The sequence below is a fragment of the Mesocricetus auratus genome, unplaced genomic scaffold (assembly GCF_017639785.1).
Source record: "Mesocricetus auratus isolate SY011 unplaced genomic scaffold, BCM_Maur_2.0 Super-Scaffold_100676, whole genome shotgun sequence".
Classification (NCBI taxonomy): Eukaryota; Metazoa; Chordata; class Mammalia; order Rodentia; family Cricetidae; genus Mesocricetus; species Mesocricetus auratus.
The window spans coordinates 159920631-159939032 of NW_024429266.1; the positions used below are offsets into that span (position 1 = coordinate 159920631).

Sequence of the window (18402 nt, forward strand, 5' to 3'; positions counted from 1 at the left end):
TTTTGATGTTGTTGATTTACCTTGTTCTCAGTTATTTGAACAATGATGTTTCAGATTTAAGGGCAAGATAAAGCTTAAGAATTAAAACACGATACCGAGGTATTCTAAGAAGCTCACTGGCACATTTAGCCTGCACTTTCATTGATTAGTTGCTTTAACCCAATGTGAACATGAGGCCTAATGCACAGGGTTGATACTCATTTTTTTTTCACTCTAAATTAATTTCCTCCCAAAACGACTGCCAGGTTTGAAGGACTCAGAAAAAAAAAGGGGGGGGCATCCCTTTCTATCATCTGAGTGGAGACTCCCAGGTTAGCCCTTCACAGTGACTTGAGGTCCCACAATGTACAGACAAGATGTTTAGCAAAGGAATTTCTGGGTTAAATCAAAGGGAGTTGGGGGGAACCGAATGCACAAGACAGGCACTCTGAAACGAGGGGTAGTTTTCAAGGAATGAGAAACACCATGCTGCACGCCTCCCCCCAAAAAAGGAAAAGCTTGCACCAAACAACAGTTTTATCTTACAGGGTCAAGACTTTCTCTAAATGTAATGCTACAGGTAAGCATGGAGTTAGACTTCCTGTTCCATATCTAACCTAGAGGTAAGGCTAGATATCTCAGCAGGAACCCAAGTACAAAATCGCAGGACAATGACACATGCAGAATGGTTTGCATATATGTAAAGGCAGATTCTACCAAGGCATATATTGAAACAAAAAGATACAGCAGTCAAAAACATCTGTTTTTGTTTACTAAAGGTAAATAAACCAGTGTTTGCAAGCACTAGAAATTATAAAGATCAAGACAGTTAGCAAGGCTATTTGATGACTGTAACTCCCTGTTACTGACTGCGGAGCTTAACATGCTACACAGAGAGAGACACAATGTGTGTGTTTAGTCAGTCTAACCTTTTCTGGTCAACTGTTGCTACGGTTTTTCCTTGACTGCAAATCACAAGGAACTACCTCAAGGGGCTCGTCACTGATCACAGTTTCCCCAGTTACTCAGAGCGTCCCTCTAAGGTTCCCCTTAGTGATGTTCGTCCACAACGAAACCACATAATAACATGAATTTCTCCAAGCTTCCTTTTTTGCCAATACAAACTGTACTCAAATTTTAGTATGAGTAGCGACTCTGGCGGCCACCACATTCTCTCCTGATCGTCACAGAAACACAGTAATTCAAATGCCACCTCTGCCATGTTAGCCACGACAGAGCTGGACTTTGACTGCTTTTAATTCATCTAGATTTTAATTTCCCTGTCTCTTGCCATTGTGTGGAGGCTGGCTGAAAAGTTGCAGAACTGGTCAGTGTCATAAAGGAGTTTATCTTTCAAGTGACAGATCCTGCCGATGTGCAAATGCAAGGCTGTGATGGAGACGGTTTGTTTTTAAGGTACACTTAACTGCAAACAAAAAAAATTGTTTTTTTTCAAATCAACCACTCCTATCATAAGCTTTCTGATGACTTCCAGTTTACCAACTGAGCAAGGTTACGCAACACTGCATGCCTTTAGATGCACTGCTCTAGCTGGTGGAGATTTAATTAAGATCACAGCCTCTAAAATCCCTGTCAAATGAAAACTCAGAGAAGACAATACTCTATATAGCTTCATGCACAATGTTGCCATTCCATCCCTGGAAAAAATATGAGTTAATCCACGTTTCTATGGCTGCAGACAAAAGTTCACTAATTTTATTTTCTTTTGACACTTAGGTTGTTTTCTATTGTTTGCCATGAGATCATTCCCTTCCAGGGAGGGAAGGGAAAAGAAAAAAAAAAAAAAAAAACGTGAGTGAGACATGCTTCAGAAAATGCAGTTGACATTATTATCCGACATTATCATAGCTTAGCTATGATGTCATCAATTTTCATATAAGCAATCCAAACTCCAAAGTTTCATCTGATGAAATATGTTTATTAAAAAACACACCACAAAAGCCTACCTTCTTTCAATCACTTGAATTAAATCACTGAAAGGCTGTGTGTTTCTCCTTTCTTTAAACGGCCAACTTTCTGTCAGACAAGCTGCAGATTTAGGAGGAAAGGTAGCTCCTTAGGCAAACTGGCAAATATAAAGTCGGCTCCGATCATGTGCAGAGTCCTTAGGTTTGGAAAACAAGTGTCTCTGGTGCATCTTTATTTCTTCCACACTAGAACTGACCAGTGCCGATTTATCATGAAGGGGGGAAAATGTGGCTGAGTGGTATTTTACCTAGTCGAACGCATTTTAATTTGCATCATTTTGATATTTGGTTGCTTATGTCATGCCTTCGAAATGACAGGTGCTTGCAGCCTCGATCCTGACGGCCACTACACAAATAACTGTCTTGCCTGAAAGGGCTAATGCAGTACTAATGAACAATAAATCAACTTTGATTATCAAGTGTCAGCCCACAGAGTTCTACCACATGCCAGCGACTCTGGCAGCCAGTGTCTGGGCAGGCAGACTGTATTTTGGTTTCATTTTTACACACTTTTCCCTGAAATGTGTCAGGCAGCTACAAAGAACCACATAAAATAAAGACTGCCCCCCCAGTTCTGCAAAATTGCCCGTCTTGATTTGTTTTACTGAGTGATGAATCTGAAATATCCAAGATAGCCTGATATGCTTTTAAGCAGCAATAACACCAACACATCAAAGCCTGAAGTAGCACCGTAACCTGATTATGTTCGAGGTCTGACACTGCCAGGAGTTTGTAACACTTTACCACAAACAGCTACTTTCATTGCATATGCACAAATACATCTCTCTCTCTCTCTCTCTCTCTCTCTATATATATATATATATATATATATATATATAGATATAGATATATCTTCATGGAAAACCACTCACAAACAAATGAATAAAGAAAAAAGGGCTGCCTCAGAAATAAAAGTCCTTGCATCTTTAGCTGAAAAGAAAATATGAAATCGGCTTTTTCCCCTAACTCCCTAATGATAAAATACATGTAAAGTTTTTCCCCCTTAGGCAGATTAGTCACTGATAGTATGATTCACGTTTCCTGTTATCAGCCTTATTTTTCCCCCAAATGTGTCACTTTCAGAATGTTGGGATCTATGGAAATGAGGTGATTTGCATTTTTAAATGGGCTTAATTAGAACATTTGGTCTGTGTGGACGAGCTTGTAACAATTATCAGACATTTTAGTTGCAACCGGAAGGCCTTGAAGGAGTTAACCCCAGGGAGGAAGAGACTACATGTGCTGTGCTCTGAAACTACCACCCTTTTCCTAAAGGTCCTCAGCTTCCCATCACCATTCTTGAGAGGGGGGGGAAAAGTCCCTTGCAGTTCAGATAGTTGAGTTAGCTACACTGAAGGCCAGTTTAGAAGGGAGTTCACGATGACAAGCCTTTCAGCCTCCGGCCCTTCCAGCCCAAACCTTACTCGCTACTTTATGAACGTGGCCAAGTAAAGACACAGTGGATGTGGATTTCCAACCTGCCTGAGTGCAGGGCACAGCCTGCCTGCCTGCTGAGGTGCTGGGCTCTCTCCTTCCTGTCCCTCCCTCCTTACCGTGGTGCGAACTCCTTGAAAATCAACAGCTAAGCTGCAAAGACGCCTGGACAGACAGAAACAAACTACCAGAAGCAAAAGAAACCGCCACACTGGTTCCACTGAGATTGAAGGTTTTTCTATTTCACATGCTTTGGGAGTGACATCAATCACATAACCCAGATGGATGCCCCCCGAGTGGTGTGGAGGGATGGCACCGAGGGACAGCCAAAAGGGCTTTACCAAAGTAGCTGCGCGAAGGCCACACCAGCGGAAAATGAATCGCTAACACCGGGGAAACAGGCAGAGAGAAAGAGAGAAACACACGCAGGACTTCCTCCAACTCCCAACTCCACTTCACCCAGGAACAGTTTTTAAAAAGAGACAAGAGAGCATAACAGCGAGGGAGATCTGTGTCCAGGACCCACAGGCCTGGCTTCCCACCCTCCTGCTCCTCTCCGCCTCCACTTCCAGAGCGCAACTCCGCTCCAAGTTGATCAACAGCGCCCGGGCTGGTGTTGCCGAGCCTGAGAGTCAAGTTGAAGGCTGCGGGGCGCCCCTGCCTTCCCTGGCGAGGTCCCCCGGAACCCTCGGAAGCTGGCAGCGCAGAGCCCGGGATGATGGGGTGGGTTGGGGGAGAGGAGGAGGAGGAGGACAAGGAGGAGGAAGCGAAGCGGGGCAAAGACCGAGGAGGACCGGGACCAACCTGACACTCTCCATGTAGCCGCCAGGCGCGCGCAGCCGGCTCGGGGCGCCCGCGCGGGGCCGGGCTGGGTCCGGCGGCCTCGGTGCAGGCGGACTGCACGCGCAAGGGGCGCTCGGGCTCGCGGGCTGCCGCGCCGCGCCGCGCCCACCCGCCCCGCCTTGCTCCACCAATCACAACCCGCCTCTAAACACCCCGCGCCGCCGCTGCGCCCCACACAATGGGCTCCGCCCGCGCCCCGCGCCCCGGCCCCCTCCGCGCGCGGCAGGTGAAACCGACGCTCGGCCCCGCCGCCCGCCTTTTGTCTCCCCAGCAACTCCTCTTTAATTGCTGTTAACCCGGTGACCCCCCGCGGGCTGACGTCTGGGCCGGAGCCGGGCACCGCGCCGGGGCGCGCATCTCCTCTCCCCCAACCCCCCTCCTCACCCCTCTCTCTCTCTCTTTGCGCCCTGGGCCCCGCTGCCCAGCCAGCTAGGGCTTGTTTGTTTCCCTCTTTGAAACTGACAAAGAGTTGTCCTAACCTTCGGGGACGCTGAGCAGGAGGGCCACCCATGCGCCCTCCTCCAAGCAATCCCACAGCCCCAGCTGCTCCGAGCTACCGAAGCGGCCCAAGGACAGGTTTGTGGGGCGTCAGGCTGCGCCTTTCCTCGAAAACCCGCCTCGGTGGAGAACTTTCGCTTCACGTCGGTGGTGGGGCCCAGCCTTAGTGTCCCCGCCACCCTTGCCGATCCAGAAGCCGCCTCACAAATTGTGCCTGTGCATGCAGGAAAGGAACCCCAAATGGGGCTCCAAAGAATCCGCAACCCAACGTGCCTCCTCGCTACTTCCCCTCTACAACGACAGCTGCCACACGTTTGCTAAGAAATAATTCTTGAAATTCCTTTCTTATTTATGCAACATCAGCCACAACAAAAGCGCCTCTCAACAGGCACTTTGAGATGACCTCGGTTAGAGACACTCACTGCTTAATGCGGAGAGCGAAGAGCAGTGTTGCTTTTTTCTTTTCTTTTAAAGTCACCGATAACGCTAAACTTTGTTGGCTCGAGTGGCAGGATTTAAGTGGCAGGTTAGCCTAGGTATCAGCAGTTTCAGAAAATCCCCTCTCAATTTTGCCATTTCCAAACTTAGAGAAGAACTTTTTGATTTGTGTAGTATTTAAAAAGACCAAAACAACAGCAAACAACAAAACTATCCAAACATTTTTATTATTTTCTTTAAAATACACAGGAAATGCAGTAGTGGTATCAATGATTACTCACTTCTCTTCAATAGGAACCTTTTTTTTTTTTTAAGAAACACAGTATAACCTAGTAAATTCCAGGGCTTTGACTTGAAAGGATTTTTCAGTTTGAGGTGTACTAAATGCAGGTTGCTACGAACCAGAAATGGTACTGACAGCAAGTCTAACCAAGAAAACACCTGTACTTCAGTGAAGTCGGCAGGGACAGACATCCTCCCTCCCCAGGAATCTGGCTGGAAAATTCAAGTGCACCCCTACTTGCCTTCCACATCTATCCCGGTGTTAAATGGGTGCAGTGTACACCACTCTTCACACTGAAATGTTTTGTGTCAGCTAACAAATTTATCAGTGGGCTTTGTCATCTCCCCCATCACAAAAATGTCACCCAACCTTTTCATGAATATTCAGTAAAGAACCAGGGTGGCTTTGAGGATGAGACAGAATGGCCTTGAAATCTGACAGAACACCCTAACCCCTCAATCAGTAGAACTGAAACAGGGTGCTTCTCCCAGAAGGGCAGGCAGGAGCCCCATAGAAGGAAATGAAAATAGAGGAAGTTTTCCTCAAACGAATGCCCCTCAAAAAGTAGAAACAACCATTTTGAAACACACAGTGATTTAAAAACTAATATTTGAGAGTTAACGAGTGTGAACAAAGCTGGACTAAACTGGAAAGGACATGTTTCCTCCAGCCTGAGATCTGCAGGAGCTATCCATAGAAACTCATTCATGCCTTGACAAGTAGGGCTACCTCCATGCAGGTCAGTGTTTATCAGTTAAGAGTCTCCAGGAGCTTCAAAACAAACAATAAACAAACAGGCAAACAACAACATTGCAGACGCTCAGGCCCCAGCTGTGGAGGCCAGTCTTACACAAAATAATTAAGCAGTGATGCAATGCCAATGCTAACTCAAGTGCTAAATTACATGGTGGTGGCTGGGAGCATCATGGGACTACAGAGCAGGAGGGAGCACGGAGAGGTTTGGTAATGCCCCTTGGGGAAGTTGTGTATAAAGGGTTGATGGTTTGGATAAGAGGGCAGGAGACCAGGCAGAGGGTACTGGCATAGCAACCAGCCCAGAGGCAACCCGGAGACCAGGCCACCAGCTCCAAACAGGTAGATGACATAGTGACTTAGAGGCTAGTTGTGGGTAAACAACCTGTGTTTCTTCATGGTAGCCTGGGATATTTTGGCTAATTCTGGGAATCTTAGGCTGCCCTCATGAGGCTTTTAGCCCTGAGATTCTGGCATTCAGGAAGAATTGTTACATTCCATGCCTTGAGGAAAAAACATACATATTAAACCAGTGACAGAAAAGTCATAGTTCCTGCCATTTTTCATCACCTCCAACATAGGGTTGTTTGGGGAAAAGCTAGGACAAAAAGGCAAAGACAAAAAAGAAAAAAAGAGGAAGGAAAACAATTAGGATTGTTGTGGGGGCGTCAGCATAATTACTCAGCCCCAGGAGCTGATGCAGCTGTAACTTGAGTGGAAATTGCCATACCATTTTTCAGAGGGAGAAACTGAGTTTCAGTAATGCAAACTGGGAACCAGGCTTGGTGGTTAAACATGTCTGTAATACCAGCACTTGGGAGTTGGAGTCAAGAGTTCACGGTTATCCTCAACTACATAACAAGATCCAGGACAGCCTGGGCTCCATGACAATTTGTCTCAAACAGAAAAACAAAAACAAATAAACAACAAACCAGAAAGGCAAAGTGGTTTTCTTTCCCCATGAGTCAAACCACGAGTCAAACAGGCAAAGCAGACATTGGGGCAATCAAACGGAGGGGGGTGGGAATGGTTTCACAGACAGAATACCAGAGGTAGGGGTGGGGGAGACTCATGTTAAAGGAGGAGTGAAGGAAACGATAAATACTGTACTTAAAAATATTTTTGATGCCCACATCCTAACACCCACAACAGACACAGTGTTGTTCAAACACCACATAGTAAGAAACCTGTCAGTTGCTAAATGAGTCCATTGTACACTGGCTTCGCACCTAAGAACAGATTACTATGATTCCATACCAAACTCTAACCACCAAATAATACACCTGGGACTTGAGTCGGGTATGCTGTTTTGATTTGCAGAGCCTCAGCCTTGAACATAGAGAAAAGTGAAAGATTTTGCTGCCTGTTCTAAGCTTGGAGACAAGATGTATTAAAGGGAGAGGCAAAAGGAACATCCGCTCAAGCCACTATTGGACATGTTGACAAATGATGCCACAGCAGTGAGGTAGATATGCTCACAGGACTCTGGCCCCTGTACTTCTCAGCATCCACTTGGCCAGAGTTGCTTGCATACAACTAGAGAAAGGACACAGTGATGGGCCAAAAATTAACTGTGTCTGAGAGACCAAATTTTACGCAAGTTCACGGTCTCCTTCCATACAATGTTTACATTAACAATCCCCACCCCCCAACCCCATCCTCCCACCCCTGCATTTCCAACTAATTTAGTGGAGTACTCAGAGTATAGTGACAGAATTAAGAAAAAAAATTATGGAGTGATTCTTTTGCTGAAGCTGGGGGATAGAAATTTTAGGTCCTTCTCCACCCAGACCCATGTCTGATGGACTGCCAGAGAGGCTGCTTCTTCAGAAGAAACTCCCTACAGCACTCCTCCAAAGACCACCAGCTGGGCCAGCCAATTAGAGTTTCTAAATTGCAAAAGCCATGCCCCATTCCTGAGATTTGGGCATTTGTCTCTAAGGAACCCCGTTTCTGTCTTGATTTAAGCAGTGCTTTTACTTAAAAATATAAATTAATACATCATCCATCTACAGGGAACTAGAGCAGTTAGCAGCCTATCGATACTGTTTATGTCGCTGTTATGTCTACGTTGACAATGAAAGTAATTATGTTGTTTTTCATCTGTGCCTGTTAGTTTGGCCAAGGGAAAAGCCTCGGCTGCTCAGGAGTTTAAGTTTCTCTTTACGACAGTCTCCAAATTGCCATTCACATCTTCACCAGATGCAACATTTAATAATGTCAGCTCACTGGGAGATTTATATATGTACACAGCATGACATGTCAACATTCAGGGAACTTACAATGGGTGGGGGTACATGAGCTACAGAAAACATTTACAAAAGAAAATGTTTAAAAATTCTTCACTGAAGATGTCTCAAAAAAAAGAAAAACAAAAAACAAAAAACAAAACCCTCCTTCGTGATAAATTGAAGACATTCCTGAATGTCAAAGTAAACAAAAATCATCCAAAGAGAAACAGCAACAACCTCTACAAACCCTATATCTATTTGAATGCTAAATTACCTTCTTGTTTATGATAAAACTATAATCCCCTGCTTTAACATGAAGTGAAACTTATTAGTGTGCTGCTTCTGCCACAGGGTTACAACAGATTACACAGATGTGTGTAAAATTCTCAAGATCGTGCAAGTTTTAGGGAAGGAGAGAACTCCCCCCATGAGCATTATCCTTCAGGAACCAAGGGGGAAAGCCAGGCTCAGCCACCAGGTGACAATCTTCATGTCCCCTCCCAAGATTGGCAGTACCTATGGCTCACTCACGTGTTTTCCCTAGGCAGGAAGCTTAACAGGAAGGGGGCACTGAAGACGAATGAAAAGATGGCTCTTGGGGGAGAATGAATTTCCTTTTTAATTTTTTTAACGTTTAATTATGTAGAAACTGGATGATATCAGATGAAGCCACTGACCACCTTTAGTGGAGTCAGCTTTTCAGGAGGCCTGTGGTGTGAGTGTGTCACAGGCAGGAAAAGAGGCAGGGAAGCATGTCCCATCTTGCCCTGGGAACAAAGCTCACAGATCCTCCTCCTATGCCACGCCACCCTCCTCTGACCCTGGGTTGACACACCCTCATGTCAAAACCTTCTTTACGCCTGCCCTCTGCTGGCAAGCCTGCCAGGATTAGGAAATTTTGTCTATCTCAATTTATTTGGAAGACAACTTTTAAAAGCCAGAGAGAAGACGTGTAAGGATCTATTAACTGAAATGCATACATTAAGAGGCTGAAGCAAGGCAGAGGGGGTGGGGATGGGCGCCAATGGCTATTCTCCTGCCTGCTGGCTCATGGCTCATGGCTCAGCAGTGCAGACTCTATATTTTAGCTTGCCTGGGAGAACAACCTGCATGGCTGCTGGGCATCCTGCCTTCTCTTGCAAATTCTCCAGGGAGAATATGTCAGCGCATTTTCAATAAAACACCTTCTTAGCAGTAATGGGCCACTGTTCCCGTTTCAGTAGTCCCTAAGGTTTCATGATTTAGTATATTTAGCTGAGTCAAGTTCAAGTTTTCTTCTGGCATTCAGAAGATCCATAAAAGGAGGAGGGCTCTCTCACGCCTGTCCTGTAAGTGAAAAAACAGTTTAACTTTTGAATCATTAGCCAGGGAGACGTCCCCTAAAAAAGAGATACTGCACTCAAGGCCCCATCCCTCTACCTAGCACTTACAGCCCAGTCTCTGAGGCTGCAGGAGGGTTAGGGAGGCCTCTAGGTTTTAGGGGTAAATTTCCACAGTGGTATGCTGGGGTTTAACGGTACAACCCCTGTCAGTATCAATGGGAAGTACAAGCCTCGTACAAATCCCTGCATAGCATTTCAAATATATATCCCGGGATGGGAGAATGAAGCTTAACAGTTGCAACCTCAAAAGCATTCAGGAAGTCGCACCCCTGACAGCGCTTTAGATGCCGAGTAAATGCTCTTATAAAGAACACCCAATCTGGCCCACAATAAATCTTACACCAGGGAAGCCCACACAGGGCCTCGGAATCCCCTCCAAAGATAATTGCCTTCCACACAGTGTGGCAAAGAAACCACTACATGGAAAACATTTTCTGTGGCCCAGCTCACTTTTCTTTCCTTAATAGTCAGCGATCACACACACAGAGCCACTTAACCCTCTACCTTTCAAAGTAGCCAGAGCAAAGTGCAAGAGTGTATCCACTTTCTGAGAGCAAAGTTAGGAGGCCTGCTTTGGGAGTGGGGGAAGGAAGCAGAGGCTGGAGAGAGGATGTCTGCGGGAACAGAAACATGGGGAGGAGATCAAAGGGATGCATCCTTACAGGCAACCTTGGACTCCCCAAGCCAGGCACTGAAGGCTCATGAAGTTTACAGACAGTTCCAGGTTCTGCGACACATCCAACAGTCCCAGAAAGAGACAGCCAGAGTTGTTCTGATTCAAGGTGGCCTTCAGGTGGTCTGGATCTTATTTCTGACATAGTCATGAATAAATATAGTAGCTGTGGGTAAATCATTTCCATTCTTAGGGCCTACATATTTCCCCCAGACAAAGAGACAGTTGGATGGAAGAAGGCCTCGGTGACCTTAATCTGTAGGCCAGAAGACAGTTTAAGGATAGAAAGGAGTAGAGAGACAGCTCAGTAATTAAGAGTATTTGCTGCTCTGGCAAAGAACTTGGCTGGGTTTAGTTCCCAGCACCCATGTGACTACTCACAATCATGGGACTCCAGCTGCAGGGGATCTGACACCTTCTTCTACTTTCTTGGCTGCCAGGTACCTACCTGCATGGCGCGCGCGCGCACACACACACACACACACACACACACACACACACACACACACACACCCCACATTAAAGAAGAGATGGTAGATGCAATGGTGCAAACCTATAATCTTGGCACTGGGATAGAGAGTGAGCAGTTTATGGCCATCCTCTGACACATGGTGAATAGAAAGACAGCGTGGGCAGTATGGATCCTGTCTCAAAACAAAACAAACAGCAGCAAAAGGTAGCATGCACTTTAGAGTTTGGTAATCACCATCAAGTCACCAGTAAGGCAGAGAGCAAGAACCACAAATATACCTGTGTGGGAAACTTCCCACAGCCTTGACTGGCATCCTAATCTGGAAAACAAACCCTATTATGTGGGTGGGGCAGTGCACACCTGCAGTCCCATGAATAGGAAGGCTGAGGCAGGAGGAGCATGCATTTGAGGCAAGCCCGGGTAAGTAAGAAAAACCTGGTCACAGAAACAAACAGAATGCAACAAGATAAGATGCAGGGGTGAGAGGGTGGAGGGCACAAGGGACAGACAGACCGGACGAAATACCAGCAGTTGTGCTGCATGGAGCCAGTCACAGTCACACACGTGACATGGCTGATTGTGCATAGACAAGGTCTCAGATGCAGACATGAGATGCCCTAATTTCCAAACACAGCTGTGATCTTTGGGCGTGCAACTTTTCCCCCTCTCTTCCTTAACCACATTGCCTGGTCTGTGTTAATTGCCTGAAGTCTCCTCCCACCAAAATCACTTCTGAACTTCCTCCCAAGCCTTTCACCTGCTTCTGTGTCATACTGGAAATAGGTGAAAGGCAGTCTCACGAATAAGGTAGATGTTGGGAATGGCAGGCTCAAAGCCTCACCTAAGGATGGACCTCAGGGGAAATCTGGACGACAGTTGTCACTGAAATGCTAGGTCCCTTCTGAGTCAAAGAGCTCTAAAGAAAATGAACACCGAGAAAGTATGTAGTCCTGCCTGCAGGCTGATTATGCATTCTTTGTATTATTCCAAATGGCATTTCATTCTTCATGAGGAAAGGGAGCAGATGAAGCAGGAAGCTTTCAGGTCGTATAGAACTTCCCTCTCTTCAAACAAATAAGGCATTGTGCCTGAACAATAGGAGGGACGTCTAATTGATCTTAATTAAATTCACTGATGTCCAGTTTTTGAGATGGGTCAGGGCACATGTATGTAATGTCACAACCCAACAGGCCAGGCCTCTGCGATTGCAGGGCATTGTGGTTAACTGTTGCCTGACTCTCTCATCGTCACTCAACATCCGCCACCGTCTATCAGCATCCGCCGCAGTCTATCAGCATCCGCCGCAGTCTACCCTCCTACTTCAAGATCTTGCTTGTATTCTTCTTCTCTACCCACACTAAATCTGACCTCTTGGTGGAAAGGGTCTCAAAGTCCAGCCTCAGCAGCTTCAATGCCCTCCCATGACATCCTGTGAAACAGGACTCTTGTCCGTCTACACTGCCCCTTGGAGATGGTGATTTGGAGATTCGGCAAGAGAGATTTGGGTCTGAACTCCATAGTAGCTGCTGGTTACTGGTGAGTCACAGAAGTACATTTTGTATTTCTTCATCCGCATCAGAAGCAATTATCTGCCTCACAGTGGATAGAAATTTCTTTATTTTGCACAGGTGTTAGTGTGTCAGTGTGAATGTCTGCCATGTTTGGCAAGGCCTCAGTCCCCAGATACATGTCTACAAGCCCTCTGATGCTAGAATCTGTAGGGGCTCCTCTGCAGTCATTCTGCTAGTGAACAGCAGAGCCAAGAAGGGATTCTCTAACTATCGTCGCCTCTGGAACTCCAGCTCTCTCACTGGGCAGTCGTTATGCTAGCTGTAGAGCTCAGGCAACTTAAAGGCAAGAGGCAAGAAAACCAACAACAACAGACCATAGCCCGTCTTAAACAGGGAGGTGGTGGGAATCCCATAAAGAGGTCACTGTAGGTCATATATGAAAGGTTATATCCTGGGACTTTGGTAAAGAATCTGGCAAATTAAAGGGAAAAGAAGGGCAGAGTGGTACCTGGCAACATGATGGAAGATAAAAATCAGAGGTAACCATGGAAGTGTGTGATGCATATAGCATTTCATGTAACTCCTCCTCACCAACAGAAAACTATAAAGTACATGTTGGTATTCCTACTTAACAGGTAGCTAGACTGAGGCTCCAAGTGTTTAAATGACTTATCCAATATCTTATTGTGAGTAAGTGGAGATTTGGCACTTAATGATCCATAATACTCCCGTAGAGATGAGGCTGGGGCTAGATGTAAGTCTGGGACAAAGAGGCCAGTCCAGTTTGATTCCTTTGGAAGACAAATGTGACCACAGATCATCAACCGATGGATAAAGATTCATCCTAAAGCAATAACATTCTGGCACTCTTTCTGCTTTTTACACAAATATACAGGGGCAGTGCTCAAAAAGCTAGCAGGATGAAGGATCACTAAGACCCAGGGGCTCAGACAACCCAGGGCCTGTGCACTTCTTTGATTAGGAAGTACTTTACACTCCTCTCTATTGTGGGAGACACTTGTTCCTCACCAACCAGTGACTATTACCCATGGTCTGCATGACGCCTGGCTGTGATTTTGGCAAATACCATTTACATGCGCTTCAGTTTTTTCAAACTGAACCCACCAGGGGCTTAGAGAAGATAGGGCAGGTTAGCCCTTGGGGTACTGTCAACAATGAAATGGTTCCCATTGCTGCCATTGTCATCAATGAAATGGTTCCCATTGCTGCCATTGCCATCACACACAACTTTCCCCTTTGGCTATAAAGAATTTCCACAAACCAAAGTGTGATTTCAGTCCTTTGGGCTTCTTACATTCCTAGGGAGGAGGGTATATCATAACTCCCCAAATGTCCTATGCAATGAAAGAGAACAATTGGTTTTTTTTTTTTGCTTGAAAAATCTATGGATAATAAACAAGAAACAGCTCCCTGAAGGGAAAATGGCCACCTCAATTGAACACCCAGCTTATCAGGTGTGCAACATCCACCAACTAGAGCATCTCCTGGAATGCCAAAGGAGTATGGTGGTCTGGTGAACAGCAAGCTCTCCAGGAGCCACTGAGCATCCCCCCTCCCCTTTTCTGGAGGGTTATTCTCTTCCAAATGGCAAGAACTGTCCATTGTAATTGGCTACAAAGAGACTTAACTTTGAAAGATCCTGTGAGTTTGTGTGTGTGTGTGTGTGACGTGGGTGTGTTTGTGTGTGGTTATATGTATGAGTACATGTGTATGCATTCCATGGAAATCAGAAGACAAGCTCAGCAGTCAGTTCCTATCTTCCACCTTGTTTAAGGGTCAACAATAGTTGACACACAAGCTTAAGGGAAGATTCCTCTCTCTACCTTCCACTGTCTCATAGCAGAGGGATAGCAGCTGCCGACTTCCTTGTCTGTCTATTTACATGGGTTTTGTAGAATGAAACTCAGGTCCTCATCCTTGTTCAACAAATGCAGCAAACCCACTCAGCCCTTTCCCCAACCCTAGAGACGAATTTTTCAGAACCTTTAGTTCATTTTCCAACATTTTATTTCTGTTATCTCATGATGTACAGAGTGTGTCTCCAGAAAAGAAAAGCTTCCATGGAGTCCCAGCCAGCTTGGCTATGGAGAGGGCTCAGCTAGTACCCCCACAGCATCAAAGTTTTAATGGCCTAAGGAGCTGATAGCTAAGAGTCTTTGCAATGTTTCTAATATACTTTCCAGTGTGAAAAATGGAAACTGCTCAGTGACCCCAGGCCAATTGGAATGGCCCCTCTCAGTCATGGTTATTTTCCTAGTTAACACCAAATAGGCATGCATAGATCCTAGCAGAAAGGCTCTCACCTGGACTTCTGGTGAGACAAAGGTCAGACTGAATATTAAAAGGATGTTGTTCTGCTCAGCAAGTTCCATGGACAGGCTAGGAAGGCATTCAGCCTATGGGAACAGTACACACACACATCACACAGTAGATGACATGAGCCCAAACACTGGCAAGGTTGGCCAATTAAAATGCATGCTCTGACAGAATCCTTGGGATGCCAAAAAGGTTTTGTTTTGTTTCACTTTCACTGTATTTGCTAAATCCAAGTTTTATACATTTCCTGTCTCACTCCCACCCCTATCTTTCATCCATTGCATCTCCATGTTGCCATTGTCTCTCCTCGTGTTGATTTCAGCTTGGTCAAACACACACCTACTGTTTCCCAGCCAACAGTCTGACCGTCTTTATGCCACTTTGATGTGCTTCCAACTATGATTTCTGAGCTTCCGAAGGAGATTTCGATTAAGTGGATCTATGATGTACCTCTGGATTCTTTTAGGTGGCTAGTTTGATATCCAAGTAGGGTATGAAAACCACTGACATAAATGGAATGAAAATACACTCAAGGGTTAGATAATCTGGTCTCCAACAAGTTCAAGTAGTACCAAATTAAACCAAGATAGATTACTATTCAATTAAATACAACAAAGGCTTGGAGAGACCTCTTATCCAAATAGAAGCAACTTTCAGAGCATGGCAGACTGAATGGCAATTCTTTTAGAATCTGTGGAAGAGAATAGGGCTCTGACACACCACCATAGTCAGGAGAGCACTGACCATTCATTCACATAACTCTCAAACTCTGCATGGCTCCAATCTCTGACCCATGGGGCCTAGTTTTAGTATACCTTCTTGGGAGGCTTCTGCCTGCATTGAAGACACTTAAGGATCTCATTCAACTGTTTCAAATAAACTAAGGGACACGGGGGGGGGGGGGCAAAGGCAGCTAAAGACCAGTCTAACACAATGAAGCTGAATATTACAGAAAAGGAGAAATAAGCCAAGTCTAATAACGAAAAATACCCCTCTGCTAGACAAAAATACCTTTTACAACATAAAGATGAATACAGACAATGAAAGAGGCCCCTGACCTCCCTATCTTCTCATTCATGGTAGGGAACTAAAATTGGAACCATCTTCCTGACTCCCTAGCATCCCAGTAAATGCCAAAGAGTGTCCTGTATGAGGGCCTTACCAACCATCAGATGAAAGTGCATACCAAGAATAAACAAATTAATGCTTTCTGTTTCTCTTCTTTTCTTTGAGACAGCGTCTCACTGTGTTAGCTCTGGCTGGCCTGGAGCTGTCCACATAGGCCAGGATGGCCTTAATCTATCTCCCAAGTGCCAGGATTAAAGATGTGTGCCATCAGTTGGGCAGGAGTGGTTCACACCTTTAATCCCAGGACATGGGAGGCAGAGGCAGGTGGATCTCTGTGAGTTTGAGGCCAGCCTGGTAAGTTTCAGGATAGCCAGTCCAGTCCTACACTGAGAAACCCTATCTTGAAAAACAAACAAAAAATGTACACCATCACACCCAGTTTTCCTGTATGTGTGTGTGTGTGTGTGTTATTTTCCCATGCAAATGTTTTTTTCTGAACCATAAGCTCTAAAAGTTAAATTTGGTGACTTTCCCTACTTTGCCACTTCCAAGACCTGTATTTTCAGCTATGAGGAAAATGAATCCAAGTACTTACCAAATATCATCTCTGCACATATGATGAACACTTCATTAAGAGAAACAGGTTGGCACTGCCATGTTAAGCAAAGTCTTATTGATGACAATTTATAAATGAGTGATGCCAAATAAAGAAAAATACAAATGCACACAGGGTCCATGACCAGCTTCTTTCAAAGTTTAAAAACAAAACAACTAACAGAAATGGTTCATAGTATATCCAAGAATGAAGTGTACAACCCTTATGCATACTTGAATGACTGAGACCAACAAGCTGTACCTACAAAAAAGGCAGGCTCTCCTCGGGCTTTTAAAACACCACCAACTTCCATGGTTCTTACTAGCTTCATCTAATTGAAGGAATTCTTCTGGGCAAAGTAGCACACTCAGTACTTGGGAGGTAAAGGGAGGTGAATGGGGAGTTCAAGACCTGCCTGAGCTATGGTAATCTGTTGAAAACTCGAAAATAATTAAGTAAAACACACACGGAGAAAACACACACACACAGACACACACATCAACACAGGCTGGAAGACACTGCTCAAGTGTTTCTAGTAACAGGACATTGTGAAATGAGATCTGTACTATCCAAGGAGACTTTTCTCTATAATAATAGTAATAAAAATATTGTAACTATTTAAAGAAAAAGGAAGTGAACAGGGAAGATCTGCAGGAGGCCACAGTCCGCACTGCTCTAAAGCCACTGAACAGTCCCAGACAGCAGGCAACTTAATTCTTCCCTTGCAGAGCCAAAGCCTCAGGAGTGCCCTGACTGTGCCTCTCATTAGGTACTTGGTAAGCTGGACTTCCCTGTGACTTTCTTCATTGCTGTAGTGGCCAGCAATGAGGGCAGGAGTCCAGGTGCCCTCTGTCTAGTTCAGAGCAGGGCCAGAGGATTGTCCCCTTATTATTCTATTAGCCAGCCTAAGATCCACAGGAGCCCCCACCTCCTGGTAGGCCCCAATTGGCTGCTGCTGGTTTGACAATCATCCCCTGACTAATTGCCACATGAACTGAACTGCTACCTTGGAGTTCTTCACTCTGTGCTTGGATCATGGTTCAGGCTTGCATTCACTCACATTAAAGATCTTTTTCATTCTGATCTACAACGTCAGCTTGCTGAGACACTTTTAAAAATTCCTCATTTCACCAAATTAACTCTTCATCTGCCTCCTTCAGTAAGACAATTTCTATCCCTTCTATCTTCTCTCAATTTCTTGGATCACTCAAACACGTTTCCAAATTTGCCTGACCCATTGCTTCCCCGATCAAAATTGGAGTGCTACTGTTATTAGCTGGCCATTTCCAAGAGCTCTGTCAAGTCAGGGATTTTGACCAAGCATGTCCTGCGCCACATCCAGAGAGGTCACCTCACTGTGTATACATCACTGTGCCTTGTTGTATTGTATTTCAGAAACTTTGTTTGCTTTGAGGCAGGGTCTTACTACGCAGAACAGGCTGGCCTACAATTCATAGCACTCTGCCTGCCTCTGGCCTCCTGAGGGGTGGGACACCTGGCCTGTTTGTTTGTGTTTTGTTTTGCTTTGTTTTAAAAGTCTGTGCATATGCAAAGTGTATAGAAGCCAGAGGACACTCCAGATGTCATCATTAAGAATACCGTCCTCAGTGTCTCACATTGGCCCAGAGCCCACTGATGATGCTTGAATGACTGATCAATGAGCTTTGGGGATGCCCAAGACTGGGATTATAAGTCTATGCTACCACATCTGGGATGCCCTAGGGAAAGAAAGTTGGTCCTCATTCTTGCAAGGCAAGCAGTTCTGAACCACCCCCTGTACCTAAACTGTGTCTTAAGATGCACAAATGAGGGCACTCACCCAATCCAGGCCATAACCAAGTCTCCATGTGATTTCATGTCCATGTATGACAAAAAAAATCTAAGTTCTCAGGACTCATACAGAGATGCACGTCTGTA

The 18402-nt window shown here is 45.2% G+C and overlaps 1 protein-coding gene across 13 annotated transcripts in view; it reads right to left on the minus strand.

Annotated features, from left to right (window-relative positions):
- Positions 1-18402, minus strand: part of Foxp1 (forkhead box P1) — a 405483-nt gene that overhangs the window by 99112 nt on the left and 287969 nt on the right. The window contains exon 1 of one of the 13 annotated variants that reach the window (XM_021227835.2): positions 4724-4744. The exons of 11 other annotated variants lie outside the window; for them this stretch is intronic. The gene's annotated coding sequence lies outside the window, so the exon portion shown is untranslated. Of the gene's footprint in view, positions 1-4205; positions 4292-4723; positions 4745-18402 lie in introns of those variants that run through there. One more of the 13 variants, XM_021227834.2, reaches the window with a different exon arrangement.